An 11,557-nucleotide genomic window follows, 5' to 3' on the forward strand; every position below is an offset into this window, starting at 1 on the left:
ACGAACTCCATGATTTTGTCAAGGTAGAGATCCTCTCTACTTATCTCTCTCAATCTCTCTCCCTCTCCCTCTCTCCCTCTCTCCCTCTCTCCCTCTCTCCCTCTCTCCCCTATACAATAATAAATAGAATAAAATAGGTTTTAAAAGAAAGGAAAGAAAGAAAGAGCCCAAAAGTCCTGTGCTAAATGCCACTGTGGTTATGTGCTGACTTGCATAAACCATAACAGAATGTGGCAGACTCTTCAAAACCCACACACTCAAGAAAAGTGTAACAAAGAAATGTGGCGACTCCTAGGATATGGACACTTCAGGTACAATCTCATTTCAATGGACACTTAATACAGTATTTGACATTTAATATAATTATGTCACATCAGCACTGACAGAGCCTATTAGGAGGCATAAAGGCATGCTGTAAGTACTAAAGAGCCTTTAAAAATATGTCCAAATATTTAAAATGCAAAGTTGTTTAGTTGAGTCTCAGTGGATACGTCTGAACAACATTGTGTTCCCTAAAGCTCAGGAAATACTGCCGCAGATGGGGCAGACAAAGTGTGAGATCCAGAAGACCAAGAAGATAACTGTGAGACCTTGTCTCCTGGGAGTGCAAGTAGTTACACCCTTAAAGTCTCACAAACATGGCTATCTAGGCATGAGCTGAACAATACAGAAATCAGACAAATAGCCTTTCCTAGGCAGGAACACACAGTTTGGTTGTATCAATACAAAGTGGCCAGCCCTGAAAACGTACATGAGGAATATACTAACAGAGCATGTTAGAACAGATATGTATACACACATACATATATGCATGTTACAGCAAGTAATTAAAAAAACAAAAACAAAAACAAAAAACGAGTCAATGGTTGTGAAATAGAGCAATGAGGGGGACATGTGAGTTTTTAAATGTACGTCACTTTCAACAGAAGCCCAGCACCTCTTTTATTATGTAGCATGATAGTTTTGTAAAATTATTACACTTATTATTATATCTATTTTTACTGTTATATAATTATACTGTTATGATTTAAAAATAAAGTATTATGAAATACTTAATTTTTCTCTTTTAAAAATTTATTTTAACCGTATGTGTGTGGGTGTGTGCCTGCATGTGTATCAGTGTACCCCATAGCTGCAGAACCAGAAGAGTGCAGAGCACCAGACAAGATAACCCCGGGATTGAATGGAGTTACAGATGGTTATGAGCCTCTATATGAGTGCTGGTACTAAATCTGCGTCTTCTACAAGACCTACCAGTACTCACTCTTAATCACTCAGCTCTCTCTCTAGGGTCCCCCTAGATCCTCTGATTTGAGGCTTTTTCTGGTGGTTCCTAAACTGATCTCAAACTCACTGTGCTGCAAAGGAGGATCTTGAACTTCTGATGCTTAGGGTCCTGAATCCCGGATTTTCAGCTGGGACCCACCGCACCCAGCACCCAGTGTAGATATCTCTTCTTGCAGTAAATCAGACCCAGGGCTTCCCGAATGCTAGCAAAGAAGTCTAACAAGGGAACTACAAACAGTCCTAAAAGTTTGTTTTATGTTTTATTTGTTTCATGTGATAAGATCTCACATATTAAAGCTGTCTTCAGAATCTTTATGCAGCTGAAATTGCCCTGGGACTCTTGATTATCCTGCCTTTAGCGTCCAAAGTGCTGGTATTACAGGTGTGAGCTATCGCACTCAGCCCTAATTTTTATTGCCTGGGAAAACCAGATGAACCTGTTATTACTACATGATCCAAGCATTTTCTTTGATGGTATCACAGTTTTAAGAAGAAAACCCTGAAGCCAGGCATGGTGGCGCACACCTTTAATCCCAGCACTCAGGAGGCAGAGGCAGGCAGATTTCTGAGTTCATAGGCCAGCCTGGTCTACAGAGTGAGTTCCAGGACAGCCAGGGCTATACAGAGAAAAAAAAAAAAAAAAGAAGAAAACCCAGGGGCTTGAGAGGAGTTTTTGTTGTTGTTGTTGTTGTTTTGTTTGTTGTTTTGAGACAGGGTTTCTCTGTGTAGCCCTGGCTGTCCTGGAACTCACTCTGTAGACCAGGCTGGCCTCGAACTCAGAAATCCACCTGCCTCTGCCTCCCAAGTACTGGGATTAAAGGTGTGCACCGCCACCGCCACCCTGGCTCTAGGCTGTTCTTGACTAGATAAGGAATTCTAGGATAGACGAGGCTATAGGCTCTGCTTTCAAAAGACCAAACAAAGGAACAAAAACAAGCAAACAAAAATACAAATGGGTACTTCCCCAGTGAGTTATCCACAAGGTTGTCTTTGACTGCTCAGCATTCTTTATTTTATAATACAGATTGGACCTTCTTTCCATGCCTGTGGGAAGAGGCAGAAAGACTCCTTCAGTCACTGCTACAAGCTTCCCAAGAAGTCCCGCCCACCTAGAAGCCCTCTCTCAGATGGGCTCTTTTTTCTTTTTTCTTTCCTTTTCTTTTTATTTTTTTTATTTTTTTATTTTTTCGAAACAGGGTTTCTCTGCGTAGCCCTGGCTGTCTTGGAACTCACTCTGTAGACCAGGCTGGCCTCAAACTCAGAAATCTGCATACCTCTGCCTCCCAAATGTTGGGATTAAAGGCTTGTGCCACCTGGTCTACACAGTGAGTTCCAGGGCAGCCAGGACTATGCAGAGAAACCTTGTTTCTAAAAAAAAGAAAAAAATAATAATAAAAATAAAAAATAAAGGTGTGTGCCATCACCTCCCGGCTTAGATGGGCTCTTAAAGACCAAGATTCTCTAGTAGTCTTCCTCTAGAAGCTGCACCCCTGCTCTTTGACTCCATTCTCACCAAGACCAGATTTGGTGTGATTCACACTGGCCTGAACCTCCTTATTCTACCCCAGTTGACAGTGAACACCAGGTCCCATTTTCTTCACCTTACAAGTCTAAACAGCCATGCTCCCATACTCATCTCACCTCTAAATGTCAACATTTGTTTGTATTTTATTTCTGTACCCCACTCAGTTGTTATAAGTTCTCATCTGAAGATACAAAAAGAATGTTTGGTGGGCCACCTTGGGCTACTGTCACCCCTGTATATTGGCTGAAGATGGCCTGCATTCCTTTGGGGGTTCATAAATTACTACATTTGGACCAGATGGCAGGGCATTCCAACCAGCAAATGACTGCAGCCTCCATCACCATAGACGGCTGATGGCTGCAACACCTAGTCTGAGATTCTTATGTTTCAAAAACCATTCAAGTCACAGGTTCTAGAATAGCCCTTTAAACCCCATTTAAAACATTCCACTGCTTTCCAAATCCAAAGTGCCCAAATTCACATTCTTGCAAACAAATACCAGGTCAGGCCTATCCCAACAGTACCCCAGTCCTTGGTCCCAGGCATTGAAATGAAACAAGAAGCTGTAACATTGAAGTTGCCTTTAAGTCCCCAAGATGTTCAAGATGCTAAAGCCATGGAATATCTGCTGAGGAAAACTGCTTACAAGGAGTGGAACAAGCCAGAAGAAAGAAGTTTGTTCCAGTCAACAAAGATGAAAAAGGAGTTGGAAATCTGAAGACTGCTTTGATGTCAGACCTGGAAATGCAGAGTTTGGAGGTTGCCCACCTGGTTTCCTGTCGTGATTTGGGGATTACTGTAAACTGGATGAATCTTAGAAGTGACTTTGATAACATTTGAAATGTAAATAAAGAAAATATCCAAATAAAGTGACTTTGAACTTTGAATTTTTAACATTGAGACTGCTATAGATTATGGGAACTTTTGAAGTTGGACTAATTGTATTTTACATTATGATATGTTTAGGTTTGGCCCCCATAGACTCATATGTTTTAACAAGCCTATAGGAACCAGGGAGTGGAATGTGATGGTTTGTTTATGCTCAGCCCAGGGAGTGGCACTATTAGAAGATATGGCCCTGATTAAAGGTATGTACCACCCTGCCTGGGTCTGGAACTTGCTTTGTCACAGATGACCTTGAACTCAGAGATCTCCTTGACTTAGTCTCCTCGGTTTCATTGCCGCTATGCCTAAAAATCTCCATGCCAAGATCCAGATCGGAAAGTTGTATTTCCCAGCCGCAAGATCAGGATAACAAGTGAGCCTTCCAATTCTGGATTGTACTTCATTCCAGAGACTGTCAGTCTGACAACCAGCAATAGTCATTAGACATTCATTTGTTCTTTTTTTCACTTTTTAAAAAATGAAAATCTATTTATTTATTTATTTATTTATTTATTTATTTTGTTTGTTTGTTTGTTTGTTTTTGTTTTTTGTTTTTTGTTTTTTTTTTGTTTTTTTGAGACAGGGTTTCTCCGTGTAGCCTTGGCTGTCCTGGAACTCACCCTGTAGACCAGGCTGGCCTTGAACTCAGAAATCTGCCTGCCTCTGCCTCCTAAGCGCTGGGATTAAAGGTGTGCGCCACTACGTCCGGCCTTAAAATTTATTTTTTTAAATTTTCATTGTTCACTATCCCCCTCCCATCCAGCCACTCCCACAATTTTTCCCCTCTCCCTCCTTCTTCTCTGAGTGGGTGGGGCTCCCTGGTTATTCCCCCTACCCTGTCATTTCAAGTCTCTGCAAGGGTAGGCACTCCCTTTCTCATTGAAGCCAGACAAGGCCAACCATCTAGAGGAACATATCCCACATGCAGGCAATAGCTTTTGGAATAGTCCCTGTTCTAGGTGTTTGGGACTCATATGAAGACCAAACTGAATATCTGCTACATATGTGCAGGAGTCCAAGGTCCAGCATGTGTATGCTCTTTGGTTGGTAGTTCAGACTCTGAGACTCCCTGTGATCTAAGTAAGTTTTCTCTGTTGGTCTTCCTATAGGGTTCCTATCCTCCTATTCTTCCATAAGAGTCCCCCAAGTTCCATCCACAGTTTGGCTGTGGGTGTCTGTATCTCTGTCGTTCAGTTGCTGGCTGGAACCTCTCAGAGGACAACTTGCTCCTGTCTGCAATCATAACAGAGTATCATTAATAGTGTTAGAGATTGATGGTTGCCCTTGGGATGGGCCTCAAGTTGGGCCAGTTTATTGGATGCCCATTTCCTCAGTCTCTGCTCTATCCCCCGACCCAGCATTTCTTGTAGACAGGGATAAATTTTATGGCTAATATCCACTTATAAATGAGTACATACCATATATGTCCTTTTGGGACGGGTTAGCATGTCACTCAGGATGATGGTCTCAAGTTCCATCCATTTGCCTGAAAAATTCATGATGTCTTTGTTTTTAATAGCTGAATAGTATTCCATTGTATAGATGTACCAAATTTTATCTATTCTTCAATTGACATCTAGGTTGTTTCTAGTTTCTGCCTTATGAATAAAGCTGCTATGAACATAGTTGAGCAAGTGTCTTTGTGGGATGGTGGCTCATGTTCTGGGTATGTGCCCAGCAGTGGTATAGCTGTATCTTCAGGTAGAACTTCTTCCAGGTTCCTGAGAAACTGCCAAACTTTGCCAAACTTCTTTCTTTCTTTCTTTCTTTCTTTCTTTCTTTCTTTCTTTCTTTCTTTCTTTCTTTCTTTCTTTCTTTCTCTCTCTCTCTCTCTCTCTCTTTCTTTCTTTTTCTTTCTCTTTTTTTGGTTTTTCAAAACAGGGTTTCCCAGCTCTGATGGTGATTTGTATTTGAAACATCTGGAGGTTACAACAAACAGGCCACAGAGAGTTCTCTGTTGCTGTGTATTCTCCAGAGAAAACTATTCAGACTTGAGTTTAAGCCAACATTAAGCTGGGTCTTTATTACCCAGCCTACACTTGGTGTTCAAGAACAAAGACCCTGCCAGGCATGGTGGCACTCGCCTTTAATCCCAGCACTTGGGAGGCAGAGGCAGGCGGATTTCTGAGTTTGAGGCCAGCCTGGTTTACAAAGTGAGTTCCAGGACAGCTAGGGCTATACAGAAAAACCCTGTCTCGAAAAGCCAAAAACAAAAACAAAAACAAAAACAAAAACAAAAACAAAAAAATGGACAAAGACCCTGTTCTAAGTTGACATACTTCCATTAACAAAATCAGTTAGCCAGAAGCTGAATAACAGAAATCAAAAGCAAAATTAGTACATTTAGTGACTTTCCAAGATGTACGGCTATAATGGACTAAGTTTTGTTTTGGTGTTGGCTTGTGGTATTTTCTATCTGCTAAGTTTTATGGAATGAATGGTGCATCCACCATGGAGTTAGTTGTGCTAAGGTCTGGTCTCTATTAAGGACTGTAGCCCTCTTCTATTATCCATGGTGCCATCACCCCAGTGTCTGTTTTCAATTTTTATTTTAAAATATTTAAGATTTATTAATTTATTATATATAAGTATATCGTAGCTGTGTTCAGACACTCCAGAAGAGGGCATCAGATCTCATTATGGATGGTTGTGAGCCACCATGTGCTTGCGGGGATTTGACTTCAGATCGGAAGAGCAGTCCTTACTCTTAACCACTGAACCATCTCTCCAGCCCTGTTTAAAAACTTTAACATTTGTTTTGGAGCAATGGTTGGAATTAGGTGGGACACAGTGAACCTAACCAGGTGGATGATTGCAAGAGCTCTCCTTCCTGCAGTTAGTGGGATGGAGGCTTTTCGAACAGAAGATGAAGAGTCATGGTGTAAACTGCCTGATCCTTCAAGTCTCACTGCTAAGCTGTTCTCTGACACTGGACCACAGGTCTCAGTATTGTTGGTTGGAACCTGATTCCATTATGTAGCACAGGCTAGACTCAAACTTTTGATTATCTTTCCTGCCTCCTGTAACAATGTGTGAGCATGCTAGAGGCACCATAACAACTGAGATGTATCCTCGGCATCAATGTCACAAGATGAATGTCTTCACAACATCCTCGTCCTTTGCATGCCATAGCATCCTGCACAGGTCTAAACCTCCAGAAGAGATTGATAATGGAGATCATGCCAAAGGTCCTCTGACCCTGACATGCTCTGATCCATATTCAGGTCAATCATGAGGAACAGTCCTGTAAGCCCTAAGCTGACACACTCTCAGAACTATGCTGTTCACATAATAATAAAACTCACTCGGATGTGACAGCTCATACCATATCATAGGGAAGGCTAAGGCAGGAGATTTTTTTGAGAGTTGGCTCCTAGTATGGCCAACATACTGAGTTTAAGCTAACCTTAGGTACACCGTGAAACCCCACTTCAAAACATTAAAAAACAAAATAAAATCAAGCCCATAAATCCTTAACTAACAAGTCAGCCTTCACCGGTTGTGTCAATGAATGGAGTTCATAGCTATTTGTTCTTTTCCTGGGTTGAGATCTTATCCAACCCACCCTGATACCAAATGAGAAAGTGTGTTGTGATTCAACTATTATATCAGACTGCAGATTTTGGTTGAGAGGGTGTAGCTACAAAGGGGGCGTTTCAGAGGAAAGGTATAAATAGAGCAGCTAGAGCCTCTGGGTTTTGGAGCCTAAAGTCACTTGGAGTCGCCACTTGATGATTCTGGGATCTAGAGATTTTTACTGTGTTCAGATCAGGTAAAAGTTCTTTAGCTCCATTGGGGCACTTGATCTAATCTCACTCAGCACACTCTAGCTTTAAGTTCACCTTCGTGTGTTTGTATATATTTTTAGTTAACTGATTACTTTTTTGAGATAAGGACATAATTCACAGAGCTTCTGCTGCCTCAGCAACCCGAGGGCCAGCTAACCATCAGACCAGTGTGTATTGCTTATAACAGGTCATTTTAAAAAAATGATTTTATTTATTTTGTGTATGTGAGTACATTGTTGTTCTCCTCCTCAGACACACCAGGGGAGGGCATCGGATCCTATTACAGATGGTTGTGAGTCACCATGCAGTTGCTGGGAGTTGAACTCAGGATCTCTGGAAGACCAGCCAGTGTTCTTAAATACTGAGTCACCTCTCCAGCACATAAGTCATTTATTTGAGTCTATAGTTTGTGTTTATTGAGACAGTCCCACTCTGAATATCAGGGTGACATTGAACTCCAGGAAGGAAATTCTGAGGGGAGTTCCAGATGTGAGTATTCAAATGCCTCAACTACTGATCCTTTCTGGGGGTACTAGGTGAAAGTTTTGTGTAGCCCTGGCTGTCCTGGAAATGGCTCTGTAGACAAGGCTTTGTCTACATGGTCTACAGACATTCTAATTGGTACCAGCATAGTGGGCTATTCCTGTGACAACCTGACCATGTTTTGGGGAGGACTGAGGAAGGACTTTGGAACTTTGGGTTAGAAGATCCATTCTGTATTAAGAGCTCTGTGGGGCCGGGCATGGTGGTGCACGCCTTTAATCCCAGCACTCGGGAGGCGGAGGTAGGCGGATTTCTGAGTTCGAGGCCAGCCTGGTCTACAAAGTGAGTTCCAGGACAGCCAGAGCTATACAGAGAAACCCTATCTCACAAAACAAAACAAAACAAAACAACAACAACAACAAAAAAACCCCCCCCCCCAAAAAAAAAAAAAAAACCCACAGCGCTGTGGGATGTTGTGTAGGAGGATGGAAGATAATGTTGCTTCCTGACCTGCTTGAGTTCCAGTCCTGACTTCCTTGGTGATGAACAGCAGTATGGAAATATAAGCTGAATAAACCCTTTCCTCCCCAACTTGCTTCCTGGTCATGATGTTTTGTCCAGGAATAGAAACCCTGACGAAGACAAACTCATAGACATTCCCTCTTGAGTATGGGAATCAAAAGAATTAAAGGCTTGTGCCACCACCACCCAACTTAAGCTGATATTTAGACCAACTTAAACCTGGTATGGTTGGTCAAGAGGCAGAGTGTTCTACAGAGCAAGATTCAGGATGGCAAGGTCTGAGACACTATATCTGGTGATGGGTGCCTTGTCTCATTTTGGAGACCAGGATGTCCTCAAACATGCATGATGCAGTCAGCTTCCCTTGTGTTAGTGTTCAAATTAAAAGTGTGAACCATCATTTTATACTTAATTTCAAATTTCTTTCTTTTCTGGTCTTCCATTAGTTATTGGAGGGAGAGCTCAGGTAGGGTGTTCTATAACTCTAGAAGTAACCTTCCATGACATTTGAGCTTGTAAGTTTCCTGACTTTAATATGTAAATTATTAACTCCATCTCATAGTCCTGTCTTTGACTATGGTTGATATACAGTTACACACCTTGGCAATGGCTAATGAAGGTTTGCAGACTCTGTTTAGTGTTTCTTTACCATCAAGTCTGCTCTGTAGCTTGAAGAGGACAAGCATGCAGCTCACCTACCTCCATGATTGAAATGCCAGTACATGTGATAAACAACAATTGGAGTCAATAACTAATCATGCCTATGTCACAGATTCCCTATGTTCCAGTCAGGGTCAGCTGAGAGGATGCAGACTGTGGGAAGGTTGGGAACTGAGTATTTGCAGCTCCACTTGTCTCTCCAGGCAGGGCCTGGGGTGTTGAACAGTTTATCATCAAGATGTGGGCTTCTTTGATGACCCCTTCTCAGTCGGGTGTATTCATCTGAGCTATGGTAGGAACTGGATGGGTGTATTTGGGAAAGAGCACTCTTCGGAGAGGCTTCACACAGCAGAGAGAAGTATGGCTTCAAAACTAACATCCAGTGATCAAAATTCATAACCTGCAACCTCTACCATCACAGCAGTGGTATTGCCCAGAGAAGTCTTTGTGTTTTCTGAATGGTATCTTTGCTTTTATGCTTCCCAGGATCATTTTTCCTGAAAACCAGTCACAATGAGAGTTGGCTCCCTACCCACACTCTTTCAGTGGGCAAGAGACTGAAGGAGGAAGCTTTAGCCATTTCTGCTCTGGAGGAACTGCCCAGTCATCTACTTCCAGAGATGTTCAAGGTGGCCTTCACTGATAGGCATACAAAGGTCCTGACTGCAATGGTGTCTGCCTGGCCCTTCCCATGCCTTCTGTAGGACCCCTAACAGAGGACCCTCACCTGGAGACTTTGAAAGTAGTGCTTGATGGGTTGAATGTCCTGGTAACAGGGAAGGTTCATTCCAGTTAAGCAAGACCCAGCTAGGGTGGAGGAAGGCTCTGTGTGTGCAGAGAAGGAACATCTGTGGACAGAGTATTTGTTCAAAGGTGGATCAGAGGCTTCTGACAGCATCAGCCTCTAAAGGGTTCTTGGGCTCATACACTCATACCTGTATGTTTGTCATACAGGTATAAGTGGAATGAGGCTGGGATTAAATGGAATTGAATGAAGGAAAGATTGCAGCTTATTCCTTTTAAATTGAACATGAGACCCAAGGCTTAATACTAGGCATAGGGAAAAAGACATTGGAAGGGATAGTTGAAGTGTGAGATGTGGACCAGAAATGGACTATAAGGTATGTCTTCTGAGTATTCTACCCTTTTCATCTACAGTAGGTGCAAACTCAGAGTGCTTGATTTGAGGAAGAATGTGCACCATGACTTCTGGAACATAAAGACTGGATCCCATGAAGATAAATGCCCACCACAGATCTTGGCACAGAAGCAGCAATCAGTGGAGACCTGTCCTAACCCTAGAAGGGAGATACATTTTATGGTGGTAACCGACTTTGAACTCATGCAGGACAGTTTCAATAAATGGACCATATACTTGATGCAGCGGGTCCACCAGAGAAAACCTTCCATTCATCTATGCTGTAGGAAACTGAGCAGTTGTGCCTCTCCAGTCTTTAACGTCATAGAGATCTTTTATTTATTTACTTTTTTTTTTTATTTTATTTTTCGAGACATGGTTTCTCTGTATAGCTCTGGCTGTCCTGGAACTCACTTTGTAGAGCAGGCTGGCCTGGAACTCGGAAATCTGGCTGCCTCTGCCTCCCGAGTGCTGGGATTAATAGAGATCTTTAAATTGGTGGGTTTAAACTGTATCCTGGAGCTCCGGCTGAGTCAGTGGTGGCCTGAATTCCTGGAAGAACTTGATCCTTACCTGGAGGGGATAAATAATCTTCACACGCTCATGTTAGAGGGAATGAAGCTCTTCAGTTTTATGACTTATGAAGAAGACCAGGAAGATGAGTGGCAAAGCACGTTGCCTTCTCTGCTCTCCAACTTTGGCTGTCTCCAGAATCTCTATTTGAATGATATCTACCTTCTAGAAGACTCCCTTGACAAGTGGCTCAGGTAAGGGAAGATGAAGAACATTCTCCAGACCACAGAAAACATATCTCTTTTCCTTAGAAGTTAGTAAGACCTTGATAGTCTGACCACTGTAAACCTAGAGGTGTTAGAGACAAACAGCATATCTGAACAGATGAGTTCTGTGCTCAGATATATGTAACCATGGATCAGCATGCTTCTAATTGCTCATGTGTGAAAGGTTAGTTTGAGTCCAGAAAGGGATTGAATGGGAATGGGAATTGAATGGAAAACATCTGTGACACTGGGTTTGAAGATGGGGAAGTGGACAAAGTTGTAGTAGGGAACAGGTCAAGGGCTTCTTAGGGACACCCCTAGGATAAAGCTGAACCCATCATATGGACAGACTAAATTTGGGACAACCGTTAGCTGATGTGCTTTCTTTTTCTTTTTCTTTCTTTGTTTCTTTTTTTTTTCTTTTTTTTTTTTTTTTTGGTTTTTCGAGACAGGGTTTCTCTGTGTAGCCCCGGCTGTCCTAGAGCTCACT

The 11,557-nt window shown here is 42.2% G+C and overlaps 1 pseudogene; it reads left to right on the top strand.

Annotated features, from left to right (window-relative positions):
- Positions 1-9,663: 9,663 nt before the first annotated feature.
- Positions 9,664-11,557, top strand: part of LOC110317478 — a 2,825-nt pseudogene continuing 931 nt past the window's right edge.

The sequence above is a fragment of the Mus pahari genome, chromosome 3 (assembly GCF_900095145.1).
Source record: "Mus pahari chromosome 3, PAHARI_EIJ_v1.1, whole genome shotgun sequence".
Lineage (NCBI taxonomy): Eukaryota > Metazoa > Chordata > Mammalia > Rodentia > Muridae > Mus > Mus pahari.